This window comes from Mustela erminea, chromosome 5 (genome assembly GCF_009829155.1).
Source record: "Mustela erminea isolate mMusErm1 chromosome 5, mMusErm1.Pri, whole genome shotgun sequence".
Taxonomy (NCBI): domain Eukaryota; kingdom Metazoa; phylum Chordata; class Mammalia; order Carnivora; family Mustelidae; genus Mustela; species Mustela erminea.
In genome coordinates this window covers 130227088-130242787 of record NC_045618.1, presented here as the reverse complement: position 1 = coordinate 130242787, position 15700 = coordinate 130227088, and the positions used below count along the sequence as shown (strand labels likewise).

The 15700-nt window shown below is 50.0% G+C and overlaps 1 protein-coding gene across 4 annotated transcripts in view; it reads left to right on the top strand.

Annotated features, from left to right (window-relative positions):
- The first annotated feature begins 4236 nt into the window (after positions 1–4236).
- TMEM63C (transmembrane protein 63C) overlaps positions 4237–15700 on the top strand; it is a 69917-nt gene continuing 58453 nt past the window's right edge. The window contains exon 1 of one of the 4 annotated variants that reach the window (XM_032344835.1): positions 4237–4593. The gene's annotated coding sequence lies outside the window, so the exon portion shown is untranslated. The remainder of the gene's footprint in view (positions 4594–15700) is intronic. The other 3 variants (XM_032344833.1, XM_032344836.1, XM_032344834.1) reach the window with 3 other exon arrangements.

Genomic DNA, 15700 nt, shown 5'->3' with positions numbered 1-15700 from the left:
TGATGTGATTCTGCCTTAAAAATACTGTCCCTGTTAGTGGCACGAGTTTACATTCTGGGCCCTATAGCAAAATCTGTGGAGTCTTGTGTCTATCACCTCTGGACCCACAGCCACCCTCCTCTGTTTACTCCCTAGCAGTCTTATCCAGCACCCAGCAGTGCTGACCCAGCTCCAGGTCTAGGGTGTTGGGGACTCTGGAGTACCCTTCCTGCCTTGAAGCCTAAAACCAGTGGAGTCTAATGAAAAATGGGGAGCTGACTCTTGCTGACTCTTCCTGTGTGTCCCACCTTTCCCCTGTCATACTGAGTTTTCCTGAGCATCTCATCTGGGCAGTACAGAAAGGCCATGAACAGTTGTGTAGGTTGTGTACAGTTGTGGGGGTTTTTTTGCAATTACATTCAGTTCTGCAATGAACATCCCTGTGTATGTATGTCTTTATGAGTTCAGGGGAATTTCTGATGAGATGATTTCTAGACAATAGTGGGGAGGTCCCAGGGTCACTGTGGGCCCATAACACTCTTCTGAGGGGTATGCTCCTGCACTTGTTCATTGGGATGGTCGAGAACCTCAGGCAATCTCACTGATCAATAATCAAAATCACCTTGCTAAGCTCTGGGATCTACCCTCTCCGCCTTGCAACAACACCATTAAGAAGTATCTATTGAGGGGCACCTGGGTGGCTCAGTGGGTTAAAGCCTCTGCCTTCGGCTCAGGTCGTGATCCCACGGTCCTGGGATTGAGCCCCACATAGGGCTCTCTGCTCGGCAGAGAGCCTGCTTCCTTCTCTCTCTCTCTGCCTACTTGTAATCTCTGTCAAATAAAATAAATAAAATCTTTAAAAAAAAAAGTATTTATTGAGTCAGGGCACTGTGCTAGATAATAGGAATTAAAAGAAAAAGGAGGTATGATCTGATCCATAATCTAGTAGGGAAGAAGAAATATAATCAATGAACCAAAATCTCTGCTTTCTGATTCTTTTTTTTTTTTTAAAGATTTTATTTATTTATTTGACAGAGAGAAATCACAAGTAGGCAGAGAGGCAGGCAGAGAGAGAGGAAGGGAAGCAGGCCCCCCGCTGAGCAGAGAGCCCGATGCGGGACTCGATCCCAGGACCCTGAGATCATGACCTGAGCCGAAGGCAGAGGCTTAACCCACTGAGCCACCCAGGCGCCCCTGCTTTCTGATTCTTGAAGAAAAGTGTCACCTTGGATGGCTGAGTTTTCTGGATGCTGACAGTCTCTACCTTTAAACATATGTTTTATTTTATGTTAACCATTTTAGATCAGAAATACTTTCTAAATTAACCTTGTTTTCATCTTAAATGAAAACGTTTGGTCAGAATTAACCTTCTCTTAATGATGTAGCGTATTTCCAACATTACCCTGTAATACCACGATGTCCCCAGGCCTCTCGGAGTGACCCTGAACTAGAAGACTTCTGACTTTGTTTCATAGTTGTTCTATCTTCTCCTGCTCTTGACTTTTGCTTGTTTCACTGCGCTTGCTTATTTATGAGTCCTTCCTTCTTCCGGTGTGCTCCTGCTCATCTGCTGTAGGCTTGACAATCAGGAGACTATGTTTGTCAGTTAGGCTTCTGGTTCAGCTGTTGTGACAGAGACCAAGGTGTTCAGCCATCCAAGGCTCTTCTCCTCCAGGTCATCATGCAACTCATGTTTTTAATGTCTTGTTGAGTGGGCAACCCGAGGGTGCTGTCCTTGCCAGCTTCATCAAGCGGCTCCCCACCCATCCCCATGCCCATGGTCCAGTCTGCACAAGGGAAAAGAGGAAGTGGGGAGCAGGCAGCTTCCTTTTAAGAGTGTGGCCCAGAAGTGAAACATGTCACTTTCACTCATTTCCCATTGGCTAGAACTTAGTCCTGTATTTGCTCCTGGCTGCAAGGGAGGCTGGGAAATGTAGTCTCTGGCAAGGTAGCCATGAATCCAGTTTTAATCTTGGAAGCTCTGCTGCTAAAAGGAAGTGGGAAGGAAAGCTATCAGGGGACCCTTGGCAGTCTCTGCCACCCTGGATATGCTGAAATTGTATGTAGAGTAAATGTAGGTGGGCTCTCATTGAAGATATCTACAAGGTGCTCTTCTGCAGAAAAAGCACCAATTCTGACAGTGTGACAGTTCCATCTGTCTGGATGGCTCAGGAGCCGTTGGTTTCTTTGCTGTTGTTCTGGATTATGTTCTCAAACAAGGCATTGGCCGTTAACAAAACAGTCATAAAGACAATAGCATAGTAGTCATTGTCTTTCATAGAACTCCTACCTCAGTCCACATAAGAGCATGAAAAATGTTCTTAGCACCCACGAGTTGGAAGCACCTTTCCTTCAAAAGCCTCCCCAAGCCCACAAAGCCTCAGCTATTCATTTCATACACCTTTACTGAGCACCTTCTACCAGCTTCACCCTCATCTAGGTGGCTGGTGTTCAGCTGGTTAGGACACTGGTTAGGACAGAGGGGTCATGTCTTTGATTAGATCATTTTAATGCCCACCTGGCATTTTCATGGGTTCTTGTTCTTCCTCTTCTGTGTCTCCCTTTAGTGCACATCCTTGATGCCTCCTAGGTCTTGCCTCCAGGAGCAGGAGTGACTTAGGTTTGGGCTTATCAGTCTTATCCCTTGCTGCTGCTCAAACACTTTCCATGGCTCCCAGGGCCTACCTAGTAAAGTTCAAACTTCTGAGCCTTGTCTTTGAGGTCCTTGAAGACCTGCTTCCAGCTTTCCACTCTGGCCTCGGCTTCCACCAGAGGGCATGTCCAGGGGTCAGGCTCACTAGGGAAGCAGGCTGCGCAGGTTCTACGTGGATGGGACCTTGGCAGAGGGCTTGAAGAGCTGCTGAAACCAGCTCCTGATCTGGGCTAGAATACCCACCATTCAGTCTCCTCCCAGGACACTCAGTCCAGGATGCCTGGGAATTTCAGTGTTGGGTCTTCCCTTCACTTTATCTAGGTCTTTCCAAGAAAGGAGAGATGAACAGTGACCTGCTTCTTCTGTATGTGGAAAACTGAGTTAAGTACCTTCTATGCATTTTATATTCCTACCCACCCTGTAAGGTAGGCACTGTAATCAGACTTCTTTTATTTGTGTCAAGGTGCCTGTTTTACAGATGAGGAAGGTAATTTCAGAGTGGTTAAGCAACTTGTACAAGGTGACATAGCTAGTAAGAGACAAAAGTCCGGATCTGAACAAAGGTTCAACTGCATCTGAAGACCATGTTTTTTCCACTTAACACTGGGCCTTTCTAAAGCCCCATTACATAAGGTCTCACCCTGAGGTCAGACACTAGTTCTGTAATGAGGAAGCAGAGGAAAGGGACAACAAGCTGCTTCTGTTCAGGCTTCTCTCTCTCCTGCCAGTACCCAGGACAGTAACGATGGCAAACAACCACTAATATTCACTGAGCATCTACTTCATGCACAATATCTCATTTCATCCTCATCACCGCCTTCCAATGTTGTTATTATTTCCTTCATTCTATATATGCAACGAATGAGGCTCAGAGAGGTTAAGCCCCATATTTGGATGGCCCAGCGGGGATTCGAATCCAGGCAGCTAGAGTTCTTAAATGCTGCTCTTGCATTTATCTGGCTGAGAAACACCCCAGGAAGGCACAGCTCCCCTCCCTGCAGCATCTTGTACCTTGTATTCAGCTGCTTCCTCTAAGGTCTTCTCATCTGATTGCTAATACCTCCTAATGATCAATATCTTACCCTTATAAAACTGTAGACAGTCAGTCCCTTTTCAGCTCTCCTCACCCATTAGCCATTATACTGATAGTACGGGATAATGTCTATAAAATAAACATGCCTGGGCGGGCCCCTGTCTGGGAAAAAGAGAGTGAGTTCCCTACTACCCCTTACTCTGCAGACGGCTCTTTGGGGGTTCAAACACGGGTACCTGCCTCCAGGGCCCAAAGTAGCGTCTCTAGCCCAATAGCCAGGACTTTGATGAAACTGGAGACAGGAAGGGGACAGTAGCCCAGGCTAACTGCAAATGACCCAGCCCACTCCTTTGGGCCTCCCAGGCAGGGCTGTGGCCAATCTGTAGATCTTTTCTCTGCTGGGGAAGAAAGAGGGAGTACCAGCTACTGGGCACCAGGAGCCGGTCCCAGGGCGGGGCAGAACCCTGCTACCTTTGTGTCGTTGTGCATCTTTTCTTGCTTTGGCTGGCGCCCGGTGGGGAGGTTCGGAAGGAAGACACGCCTCAGAGGAGAGCTTGGGGTAGGGGTGAGGTTGTAGGGTGGGCGGAGAGCAGCAAGACAGCTGCCGAGGCCCACGGCATCAGAGGGTGCCGGAGCCATGGCTGCAGGGATCGGCAGCCTTGTGCATTTGCGATGGTAGTTTGCAGATGGTTCCTGGTAGAGACAGGGTCTCTGAGGCGGAGCCCGGGTCTTTGTATATGATAATCCAGCCTGGGTTCCCCGGTGGGTCAGAGCAGCTTTGGGGCGGAGCCAAGCTTGGCTCCAGCCGGGGAGGAGCCGGGATGCCGCTCCCGCGGTGATGCAGAGGGGAATTTGCTGACAGTCCCTTGCCAGGTGGGGCCGGCTTCACCAGGCCTGCGAGGAGGACCGGCTGGCTGTCTCCTCCCAGGTAAGGAGCGTGCTGCCTGTCACCGCATCCCGGCGGCCGGGGCACCCTGCCTGGGGCTGGGCCGTGACGCCCAGGCGCAGATGTGGTGAGCACGCGGGTGGTGTGAGCCAGGACTGATCAGGCCGGGAGAAGGGGAGCGGAATCCGGGTCCTGGACGGGGGAGGGGGCGGGGAGGGACTGCTTGCTCTTTGCTTTCCGGGACCTCGGACTGGGCGGGGTGGGGGTTGGGGAGACTGCGCCACAGTCCCTTGGCACGCTGGCTGGCTGCCGGCCTGGACCCAGGGAAGGGTGGAATGAGCTGCCCACCAGGGAAGGCCGTAGCTTGGTCGACTGTCTTCGCTGGGTTTGAGGGGGGTTGGGCGGGAGGCTCCCCCCAACCCCCCACCCCTAACCCCAGCCTCCGCCTGCTTGACAGCCAGGTGGGTTGCCTCTGCGAGTACCCCCACCCAGGGATTCCCCAGGGCTGTGCCGCCCACTCACTGGGCTGGGCTGGGAGGGGGGTGCGCTTCCCCCGCAGTCTACTGCACCGTTATGAGTTACGACAGCGTCACCGCTGCTGGCTGCCGGGTAGGGGTCTCATTCTGTATTGGTGGGCTGGGCTCCTGGGCCCCCTGGACTAGAGGATGCCACCTTTTCTCATATGCTTGCAGAGAAAGGTTCTTGCATCCATCCCCCTCTTGGCCTTGAGAGAGAAACTTTGGATTTGAGTGTAGGACCTGGGGAAACTGAGGCCGGGGAGTGCTGTGGCTTCACTGAGGTCACTTAGCAGGTCCTACAGAGCTGTCTTCCCAGGCACTGCCTTGACCATCTAATGCTCTCTGGAGGGGCAAGGGCCAATCTTGCTCTCCAGGCTCCTGGTCCAATTTGGGGTGGATGACCACCCCCACTGCAGGGCCCCCTTTTCCCCAACCCGAGAATGGAGGAGGTTACAGCTTCTGCAGGGCCTCTCGGGTGTTAGGGGTGTGAACACTGCAAGGATAAGAGTTGTCTGGGGACAGGAGAAAATCGCTCATGAAAAACGCTCATCCGAGCAGAGGGGACTGTGGGCCTCTATCTCCTTGTGGGTTCTGGGAGAGAGGGAGAGTTGGCTTCTGGAGAGGAAACCCTGAGGGGGCAGCCCAGTTCCAGGCTTCAGTCCCCGTACTGGCCTTGTTGAAAGCCACCTGCAAGTTCTCAGGCTGCTGTGGAATGAGGAGATGGACTTTCTCCTCTGACGGCCTGCGTCTCACTGGAGAAGCAGCCAGGAAACCATGCTGGCAGGATGGCCTTCATCCGACGCCACCCCTGGGGTGTAGCATCTCACCCTTGCTCTCTCCCCAACACCTGTCCCCTGGAGAAATGGACTACTGTTGGTTCTGTGGCTCTTGGAGGTGAACTCTTCCCAAATTCATCTTGTCCTCCTCCTGTCTGAAGCAGATGCCTTTCTCTCCAGGGAAACTGAGGTAGGGAGAGAGCTATATTTTACCTTAGAGCTAGAGCCAGCCAGCGCCATGGTGCAGGTGAGGAAACTGAGGCACAGAGGGCGCAGAGAGCTGCTCCCGGTCTCTCAGCGACACACAGGTCTCCTACGCCCCTGGCCCAGCACAGGGGTGTGGATGAGGCCCCTTCCTCTCTCCTCTCCTCCCACCGCCACCAGCCCTGGTAGTGTGAGGCCTTGAGCGCCTCCTGAGGGGTGGAGGCGGCTGTCAGTCAGAGGGGACAGCTCCAGCATTTTCTCCTCCTTTACAAGATGTTTTCAAGTTAGAAAGAAAGCAGCTAGAAGAGGGAAGACAAAGTCACTCAATTCCCTTCCCATCGTGCTCCCACAAGGGGCAGCTTCCGTGGGGCTTTTGGGGCAAGTGCACCTCTCCCTCCTGTCCGGGTGCCAGCTGTTGTGGCCACAGCTGGGAGAGGACCCACGGGGCCAGTGGCTTCAATCCCCCCTGGGACTGCAGGGCAGGATGGCGGTTCCTGCCCAGCCCAGCCTTATTCTGAGTGAAAGGGGAGTTACCTTGTTCCTGGCGCATGAGGCGGGGCTCTTCGAACACAGCCCCTGAGCAAAGAGCCCCAGAAGCTGGACCCTGGTGATTCTGCAGCATATCTTGGGCTGCAGGGGGATCACCAGTAATCACCAGGGGGACCTCTCGGAAGAGATGGGGTTCCCAGTAAACCAGATCAGAACTAGCTGCCCATGGGGTGACAGTACAATGCCAGAGAGAGAAGAGGACCTATCTGGCTGGTGTCCAGTTCCTCTGCTGGGATGCCCTGAGGGTCTTCAGAACAAGGACCACTGCCCCATCCTGAGAAGCTGGTGGTGTATCCCTCCCGGCCAGCAGAGGCACGGTCAGGCTGTGGAGAGGCTCCTGGAAAGGAACCACTCGTGGAGAAGCATGGCATAGGTTCTGGACCAGAGCTGTTTTTGGCTGGCCCCCTGCCGTTGGTTTTCCTACCTGACAGCTGGGCACGAAAACACCTTCCCCAGCTGGGTTAAAGGGCTTTGGAAACATGTCACCCATTTATTACAGATGGGAAGGGCTATTCCTGGACACTGGTGTAGATCCAAGCTGTTTCCAGCTTTCTTGCGGGAAAATATGGCTCTTCCCTCTATGAGGGATGCCCTCTCCCCTGTGGACAGTCTAGGGCACTCCTCGAAGGCTTGGAAGGCAGGCCATCCCTCTCTCGTGCACCTGGGGTTGTGTTTGGGCCCCTGAAGGCTTCTGTTGGCTGCCTGTGATATTTAGCAGAACTCCCCCACAGCCAAGCACTGGTGACCGGGGGCCCTGTGGACCTTGCTGCCAGTCTGTACCCTCCCCACTGTCTGTCACAACCCAGGGACACTGGCTCTCCTCTGGTTCTTCCTGGGAAGCGGCTGGTGGAAGAACCATGGAGATGATGGTCATAAAGTCCTGGGAGCTGTTTGCACGCAGTGTCCAGAGTGCAGGAGACCGCCCAGCGTTTGGAGCCTCAGGCAGGCTCGCTCTGAGAACAGCCGCAATGACAACACTCTGAGGAAGTGAGATCAGCAGCTTTAAAACACTGTTTAGCCTGGGGCAGGACCCTGTGTCCTCTCTCTGTCTTGGGAAAGCCACGGTTTTCCTGGGTTACTCACCTATCAGCTTGGGTGCTGTGGACTGGACTCCCGTTCTTGCTGTGAATTGGCTGGTGCAACTCGTGCAGAACAGGGTTCCAGAGGGAGCTAGGATGAGAACGGGGCAGCTCATGGGGTACCATGTGTCCTTGTCATGGATCTGTCTAGACCGCCCTGGGCAAACTGAGGCAGCTCTTACAAAGAACGCCGGTGGCCAGACCCCTGCGTCCTGTGTTTCTAGGGCAGGGAAGGCAACCAAGCTGCCATGTTACTCCCCAGCACCCACGGCTGCCAAAACAGGGAGAGGCAGGGGTGAGGTGGCGGGGGCAGGGGGATGCCCACAGTCACCCCCTGCCTCCTCCTGGTGATTCGGATTGTTCCAAAAGGGAACTGAAGCCTGGAGCCATTTTCAAAACCAGGATCCAAGTGTCCTGGGATCCCCTGGGCTGTCGTCTCCAGGCTTCCATCCTGCTGTTCCGCACAAGCACTCCTAAGACAAGATCGGCCGAGTTTTCCCAGAATTGTGCCCCACGAGAGGGACACTGGCCTCAGGCCATAGGATCCTGTCAAAAGAGAAGGGCATCCTGAGGTCTTTGGAGGTCCAGATGGGCATGTAGTGCCTGTGGCCCCCTGGCTGAGGATGTGGCCGTGTGCTGGGCTTTGACATGGGGGCCTCAGCGCCTCAGGTGTCTGAGTGGCAGTGAGGGGACCCTAGGCTGGAAATGCTGCAGAGGGCAAATGAGCCCCTGGGGACAGCAACTGGGTTTTGCTGGGGGCCGTGGAGCACGAGGGACAAGGCACACACAGACACCTTGTCTGGGGGCACACGGGAGCCAGGTTTCTACCCTCTTCATTATCTGCTGGTTTCACTTCTCTCTCTGAGTGTTCTGTTCACAACCTGGTGAGCTAATCCCCGCCACAGGGGGCCAGCCCAGCCCCTGGGGCGTGGGGGTGGGGGGAATGTCAGGAAGCAGAAAGGTGGACATACCTGCGTGTGCTTAGAGACCCGGAACCCTGTTCTTTCCATGCGCTCCCCCCTTTACTGGCTCAGTGGCGGCTGTCCGGGGTCTCTGGGCAGGCTGGCCACGTTTTGGTGGCAGTGGTTGACCAACAGTGTGGACAGCTTCGGGCACTGTTTGAACTGAGCTGTTGCCTCCAAAAGAGCAGGCAGATGGCCTGGTCTTCCCAGAACCAGAGGGTGTGTGTGGGGCATGGGGGACAGGTGTGGGGGACGTCTGTCCTTCGGTAGGACTGGAGCCCTTCTGGACTGGGAGCTCATGTGCCCAGACCTGCAAACGCAGCCAGGCTCTGGGGAGAGCTGCTCAGGCAGTGGAACGACAGCCTGAACCGTGTCCCTGCCCTGAGGTCCTGGTGCCACTGAGTGACCTCACATTCCTTGTTACTCCTGGGGGAGGGGCAGAGCAGGTGTGAGTGGCCCACTTGATGGATGCGAACACTGAGGCTCAGGGAGGTTTTAACAGCCACAACCACACGCAGGCACACGTACATTCGCCGGCTCCAGAGCGGCCGAACCCAGAGCGGGTCCAGGCCTGTGTGACTCCCGAGGAGTGCCCCTCCTCCCGAGCATGGCTGACAACCTCCGCTCACCTGCTATCCCCGCTGCTGGTGGTTTTGCTGAAGTGGCTTAAGACAAAAGGACTTGGAAGCGAAGGTCGTGCGTGTGTCCCCTTTCCCTCCACTCTGGGCCGGGTGCCCAGAGCAGGGCTCTGCTGAAGGACTGCAGGGAATACGGAAGGACAGGACTCCCACCCCACCATCACCTCAGGCCCCGGGACACACTGCAGGCTTGATCAGACGGGCTGAGCTAGGCCAGGGCACGAGATTCAATGCAGGGGGCCCTGGCTTCATGCTTCACGGAGGGTCTCCCCAGTCCCCTGGCCTGACACCTGCCTAGAGCAGCCAGAATGGAGGGGACAGGCAGCAACGGCCTGGGCTCACAGGACTGCAAAGCGGAGGACGCGGAGGGGCTGAGTCCCAGCACTCTGCTGTGGGTCTGGGGCAGAAGTCCAGGCCCGGTGACCTGATCCGCCCCCAGAGACAGAGGGAGGAGAGAGGCGGAGGTGGGGGGGACCGGCTCTCTGACTTACTCCTACTCCAGGACCTGGGTACCCCAGCGATTTGCCTCTTATCACGTGAGTCATCTTTGAGCCCATCTCTGACCTGGTCACTTCTTACTGGCTCCCCAGAGTCTGCCGTTGGAGACTGAGCTTGGGTTAGACCCACTTCCCTTTTCCAACCTGTCTTCCTGCTTCCTTCCACCTTCCCACACACTCTGTTCTGGCTCAAGGCTCTTCCTGCATGGAGCGGGGATGGCCCCCTCATGGTTCAGCTAAGAACCACCACTCGGTCACATCCAAGGTGCCCAGGCCGTTTGACCTACCCCCTCCTCCCAGCCCAGTCATTCCGTCATCCCCAGCCTCATTCGGTCAGACCCTTCCTGCCTTTCAAACTCCGGATCCCATGCCACCTCCTCCATGAAGCCTTCCCTGGATCCCCGCCAGGAGAGGTCTCATAGCCTTTATTAATGCACTTGTCCCATTAGCATCTGTCTCTTGTGCTAGACAGTGAGCTCATCCTGACATTTGTCAAGTGTTCACTGAGTGCCAGTCACACACATGTCCTCTGGTAACTTGTGGGGGAGGGGGCAGGTGGGCAAGCCAACTGATCGTGGCGACAGCTGCAGAAATGCTGGAGTAATGGCGGGAAGAAGCACCGCAGATGTTTCCGCAATGACATTCAAAACTGCAACGGTACATACTTTATGACCAACAGTTTCGCATCTAGGTGTATAATTACCTCGAGAAACTCACACGTGTGCTTGAGGAGACAGCTCCAAGGGTATCTAGGGCAGTAAGGCTGGAAGCACAAAAGAGGTCTCCACGTCAGTGTCTTCAGTGTCTACAGGGATGGAGCAGACAACTACAAATGTGATCTTACGCAGCAGTTAAAACACACGGAATTGGGAGATTTTATGTTTTGTAACTTCTACCTCAATAAACACGCACGCGATCGGTATTAGCATAAATAAATCTCAAACAGTATTGCATGAAATGGGAAATTGCCGAATAATACCGTTCAGGAACATTTCATTTCTGTGGCAATCACAGACAAAACTGTTTGTGATTTATGGATGCAGACGTGTTGCAGTAGCTACTAGACTCGCACTTGTGGTCTTGGGCGAGGGGAAGAAGGAGCTGGTGCCGGTGGATGGAAGGAAGGGCTTTTAATTTCCGAGTAATGCTGCTTTTAACAAAAAAGATCTGAGGCAAAAATGATAGAATGTTAACACGAGTTAATTCCATTGGTTTTATTCTTTTAATTTTTTGTGTTTAAAGGTTTTCAAAATTATGGAATGCCTGGTTGGCTCAGTTGGTTAAGCATCTGCCTTCAGCTCAGCTCATGATCCCCAAGTCCTGGGACTGAGCCCCGTATCTGGCTCCCCACTCAGCGGGGAGTCTTCTTCTCTCTATTTCCCTCTGCCCCTCCCCTCGCTTGTGTGCTTTCTCTCTCAAATAAATTTAAAACAATTTTTTAAAGATTTTATTTATTTATTTAACAGAAAGAGATCATAAGTAGGCAGAGAGGCAGGCAGAGAGAGAAAGAGAGAGAGGAGTTCTCTGTTCACTGAACAGAGAACCTGATGTGAGGCTCGATCCCAGGACCCTGGGATCCTGACCTAAGCTGAAGGCAGAGGGTTTAACCCACTGAGCCAACCAGGCGCCCCTAAATAAATTCTTTTTTTAAGTTTTCAAAATTAGGGGCACCTGGCTGGCTCAGTCAATGGAAGCCTGAGACTCTTGATCTTGAGGTTGTGAGTTCAAGCCCCACGTTGGGTGTAGAGATTACAAATAAAATCTTAAAAAAACTTTTTTTTAATTAAAAAAAAAGAGTAAACTTGAATGTCAGAGGAAAGGCACTGACTTTTCCCCAGGGAAGCCAGGAAAGTTTCCAAGAGGAGGTGGCAGCTGGGGATTGAAGACAGGGTGGGAGTCGTCACGTGTTACTGGGTGAGGGGGACTTGTGAAAAGGAGATGTGGGATGTTCAAGGCCAGGGCACATGTGCAGGGGCACTCCGCACTTTTAAAATGTTTTCTGAATGCCCCTCCCCCACTGCCTTCCTCCTCCTCGTCCCTGATTCCAGCTACTCAGTCTCTGGGCCATGCACATGGTCAGTAGGTTGCTGTTCGAACAGCATGTGTCCTTGGATGACTTTTTAAAGGTCTAAGTAATCTCATGGGGGTTGGGGTAGGAGTGAGCCAAATATGTAAAATTGAACATTAAAATGTGGAAATAGCCGCTAATACAGAGAAGAGAAAAAATATTCTTGGAGGATTCTGTGCTTGACCAAATGTAAATTCAGCTGAAAATCAACTGAAACTGATAGTTTTCTGAGAAGATATAAATCAGCAGTTTGACCCCAGAAGAACTAACTAGAAAGTGTGAATGGATCAATAATCACGAGAGAAACTGAGTTTTCATAAAACTCTCCCCCAAAACCCTGAGGTTTAGCCAACTTTGAATTTTTATAAACCTCCAAGGAAAGGATATTGCTATGTTTTTAAAAATATTAATTTATTATGAGAGAGTTATAATTTATTATAAGAGAGAGAGAGAACCCCAGGCAGATTCCAGCCCAGCATAGGGCTGGAGCCCAGCGGGGCTCGATCCCATGACCGGAGCCAAAATCAAGAGTCAGATGCTTAACTGACTGAGCCACCCAGGCGCCCCTAATTACATGTTTTTGAAGCTGCACCAACCATGCCAGACCATAGAGAAGGAAAGATTCCAAATTATTCTGTGAAGCTGGCATAGCACTGACAACACCAAAAAGGAAAAATGACTGAACAAAAATCCAATTTCTGAAGACTGGTGCAAAATTCAAAAATTAATAACAACAAATAGAATTGCACAGGGTTATGTTTAAAAAACAAATGCACCACAAGTGAGTGGGACTATCTTGAACCAAGTAATAGGTCAAAAGAGGTGAAAACTCACGTAAACAGCTCCATAAATGCTAAAAATGGCTTAAAGGCATTTGGTAAAGTTCAACATATGTCCCTGATTGTACCTCCACTTTTTAAATGTTTTTGTCACTTTATCTTATTTTCTTGCATCTTGGTAAGTATACTTTTTAATCCCCATCCCCTATTTTACCCATTCCCCCCCACCCACCTCCCCTCTGCTAACCATCAGTTTGTTCTCTATAGTTAAGAGTCTATTTCTTGGTTTTTCTTTCTCTTTCTCCCTTTCCTTTGATCATCTGTTTTGTTTCTTAAATTCCACATGTGGGTGAGAGCATATTTGTCTTTTTCTGACTTACTTTGCGTAGCATAGCACTTGCTAGCTCTATCCGTGTCATTGCAAATGGTAAGATTTCATGCCTTTTTATGGCTGAATAATATTCCATTGTCTCTATATACCACATCTTCTGTATCCATTCATCTATGGATGAAACTTGGGCTGCTTGTATACTTTGATTATTGCAAATAATGCTGCTATAAACAAAGGGATGGGTGTATCCCTTTGAATTAGTGTTTTTGGTTTTGTGGGTAAATACCCATTAAGTGCAATTACTGGGTTTAGGGTAGTTCTATTGTTAATTTTTTGAAGACCCTGTGTACTGTTTCCCACAAAAGCTGTACCAGTTTGCATTCCCACCAACTGTGCATAAGCGTTTCTTTTTCTCCACATCCTCACCAACATTGTATTGTTGATTTCAGCCATTCTGACAGGTGGGAGGTGATAGCTCATTGTGGTTTTGATTTGCATTTGCCTGATGATGAATGATATTGAGCATCTTTTCATGTGTCTGTTGGCCATCTGGATTTGTCTTCTTTGAAAAAATGTTTATTCATGACTTCTACCCATTTTTAAATTGGATTATTTGGTTTTTGGGCGTTGAGTTTTATAAGTTCTTTGTACATTTTGGATACTTACATTTTATTGGATATGTCATTTGCAAATATCTTCTCTATTCAGTGGGTTGCCTTTTTGTTTTGTTTCTTTCACTATGCAAAAACTTTTTATTTTTTGATGTGGTCCCCATAGTTAATTTTTGCTTTCATTTCCCTTGCCTCAGGAGACATGTCTAGAAGAATGTTGCTATAGCTGATGTTAGAGAAATTATTGCCTGTGCTCTTTTCTAGGGTTTTTACGGCGTCAGGTCTCACATTTATGTCTTTAATCCATTTTGAATTTATTTTTTTGTGTAGTATAAGAAAGTGGTGCAGTTTCATTCTTTTGCATGTTGTTGTCCAGTTTTCCCAACACCATTGGTTGAAGAGAGACTGTCTCCCATGGTGTAGTCATTCCTCCTCTGTCGAAGATTAATTGACCTTATAATTTAGGGTTCGTTTCTGGGTTTTCTGTTCTATTCCATCGAACTATGTATCTGTTTTTATGCCAATACCATACTGTTTTGATCACTACCACTTTGTAATATAACTTGAAATCTGATACCTCCAGCTTTGCTTTTCTTTTTCAAGATTGCATTGACTACTCAAGGTCTCGGTTTTAACTCTTATTTAATAGGAATAGATGGACATTGCTTAACATAATATTATGCATGTGTGTGTGTGTGTGTGTGTGTGTATAGATACACACACATACGAGGGGAAAATGACCACTCTTACCTTAAACATTCTTTAACATTCCTTTAGAAGTACACTCCAATACAAATTTTGAAAATAGAAGTTATAAAAGGAGGCCAACTTATCAAGTTGTAGACGATAAGATTCATTATCTGGAGAAAAAAAGAACAAGGTCATCTCCTGAAAAACTATAAGAAATAATAAAGGAATAGAGTAAGATGACTACTAATAAGTATTAAAATGGTATTTATGACATAGAAACTTTAGATTCTTAGAAAATAAAACGGAAGGGAACATTTACAGTATCAGTAAATGTGTTAAATCTAACTAGGAGTTAGTCTAACGGGAGGTGGCAAGAACCGGTCTGGCTGCTGCCGTTCACCTCTGTTCCCCAGCACTTAGAAGGGGACCAGCAATGGTAATAAAGATTTGTCAAATGCTGAAACTGGCTGACGGATCAAGGGAACAGAAGCTTTTATGTAGACAGAGACCCAAGCACATCTGAGAGGCAATGGTGACGGTAGTCATCGCTGCCATACAGTGGTCCCTGTGTGCCAGGAGCTGTGGGACGCCCCCCACCTGTAGCCAAGCCTGGGACCCAGCCCGCAGAGCAGTCCTAGTGCACTCGAGAGGAGTGTATGTGCCACTGCCCTTGCGAGGGGTGTCCCACATCCATGTATCGGGACCAGTAGGTCTATAGTGTTGTAGATACTCAAGTCCTCTGACTCCTTATTGATCTCTCTGGGTTCTACCCATTATTGCAAGTGGTTTATTAAACCCCTTCCTCCCTTGAGTTACTCTTTCTCCCTTCAGTTCTGTCTGTGTCATATAATTGCGTGCTCTGCTGTTAGGTGCCCATGTATTTATAATTATCATCTCTTCCTGGAGAATTGACCTTTTTAATCATTCTAGAATAGGCTTCTTTGTGCCTTGCGGCAGTTTTGGACTTTGGATCTACTTTGTCTGGGGGGCAGTGTGACCACCCCTGCTTTCTCCTGGTTCTTTTCTTTTCTTTTTTTTTTCCCCCTCTTCTGGTTTTTATTTGCATACAGTATCTTCTCCCATACCCCCCTTTTTTTTATTTCTTTTCAATGTAACAATTCATTGTTTATGCACCACACCCAGTGCTCCATGCAATCCGTGCCCTCCATAATACCCACCACCTGTTCCCCCAACCTCCCACCCCCCGCCCCTTCAAAACCCTCAGATTGTTTTTCAGAGTCCATAGTCTCTCATGGTTCACCTCCCCCTCCAATTTCCCTCAACTCCCTTCTCCTCTCCATTTCCTCATGTCCTCCGTGTTATTTCTTATGCTCCACAAATAAGTGAAACCATATGATAATTGACTCTCTCTGCTTGACTTATTTCACTCAGCGTACTCTCTTCAGGTCCCGTCCATGTTGATACAAAAGTTGGGTATTCATCCTTT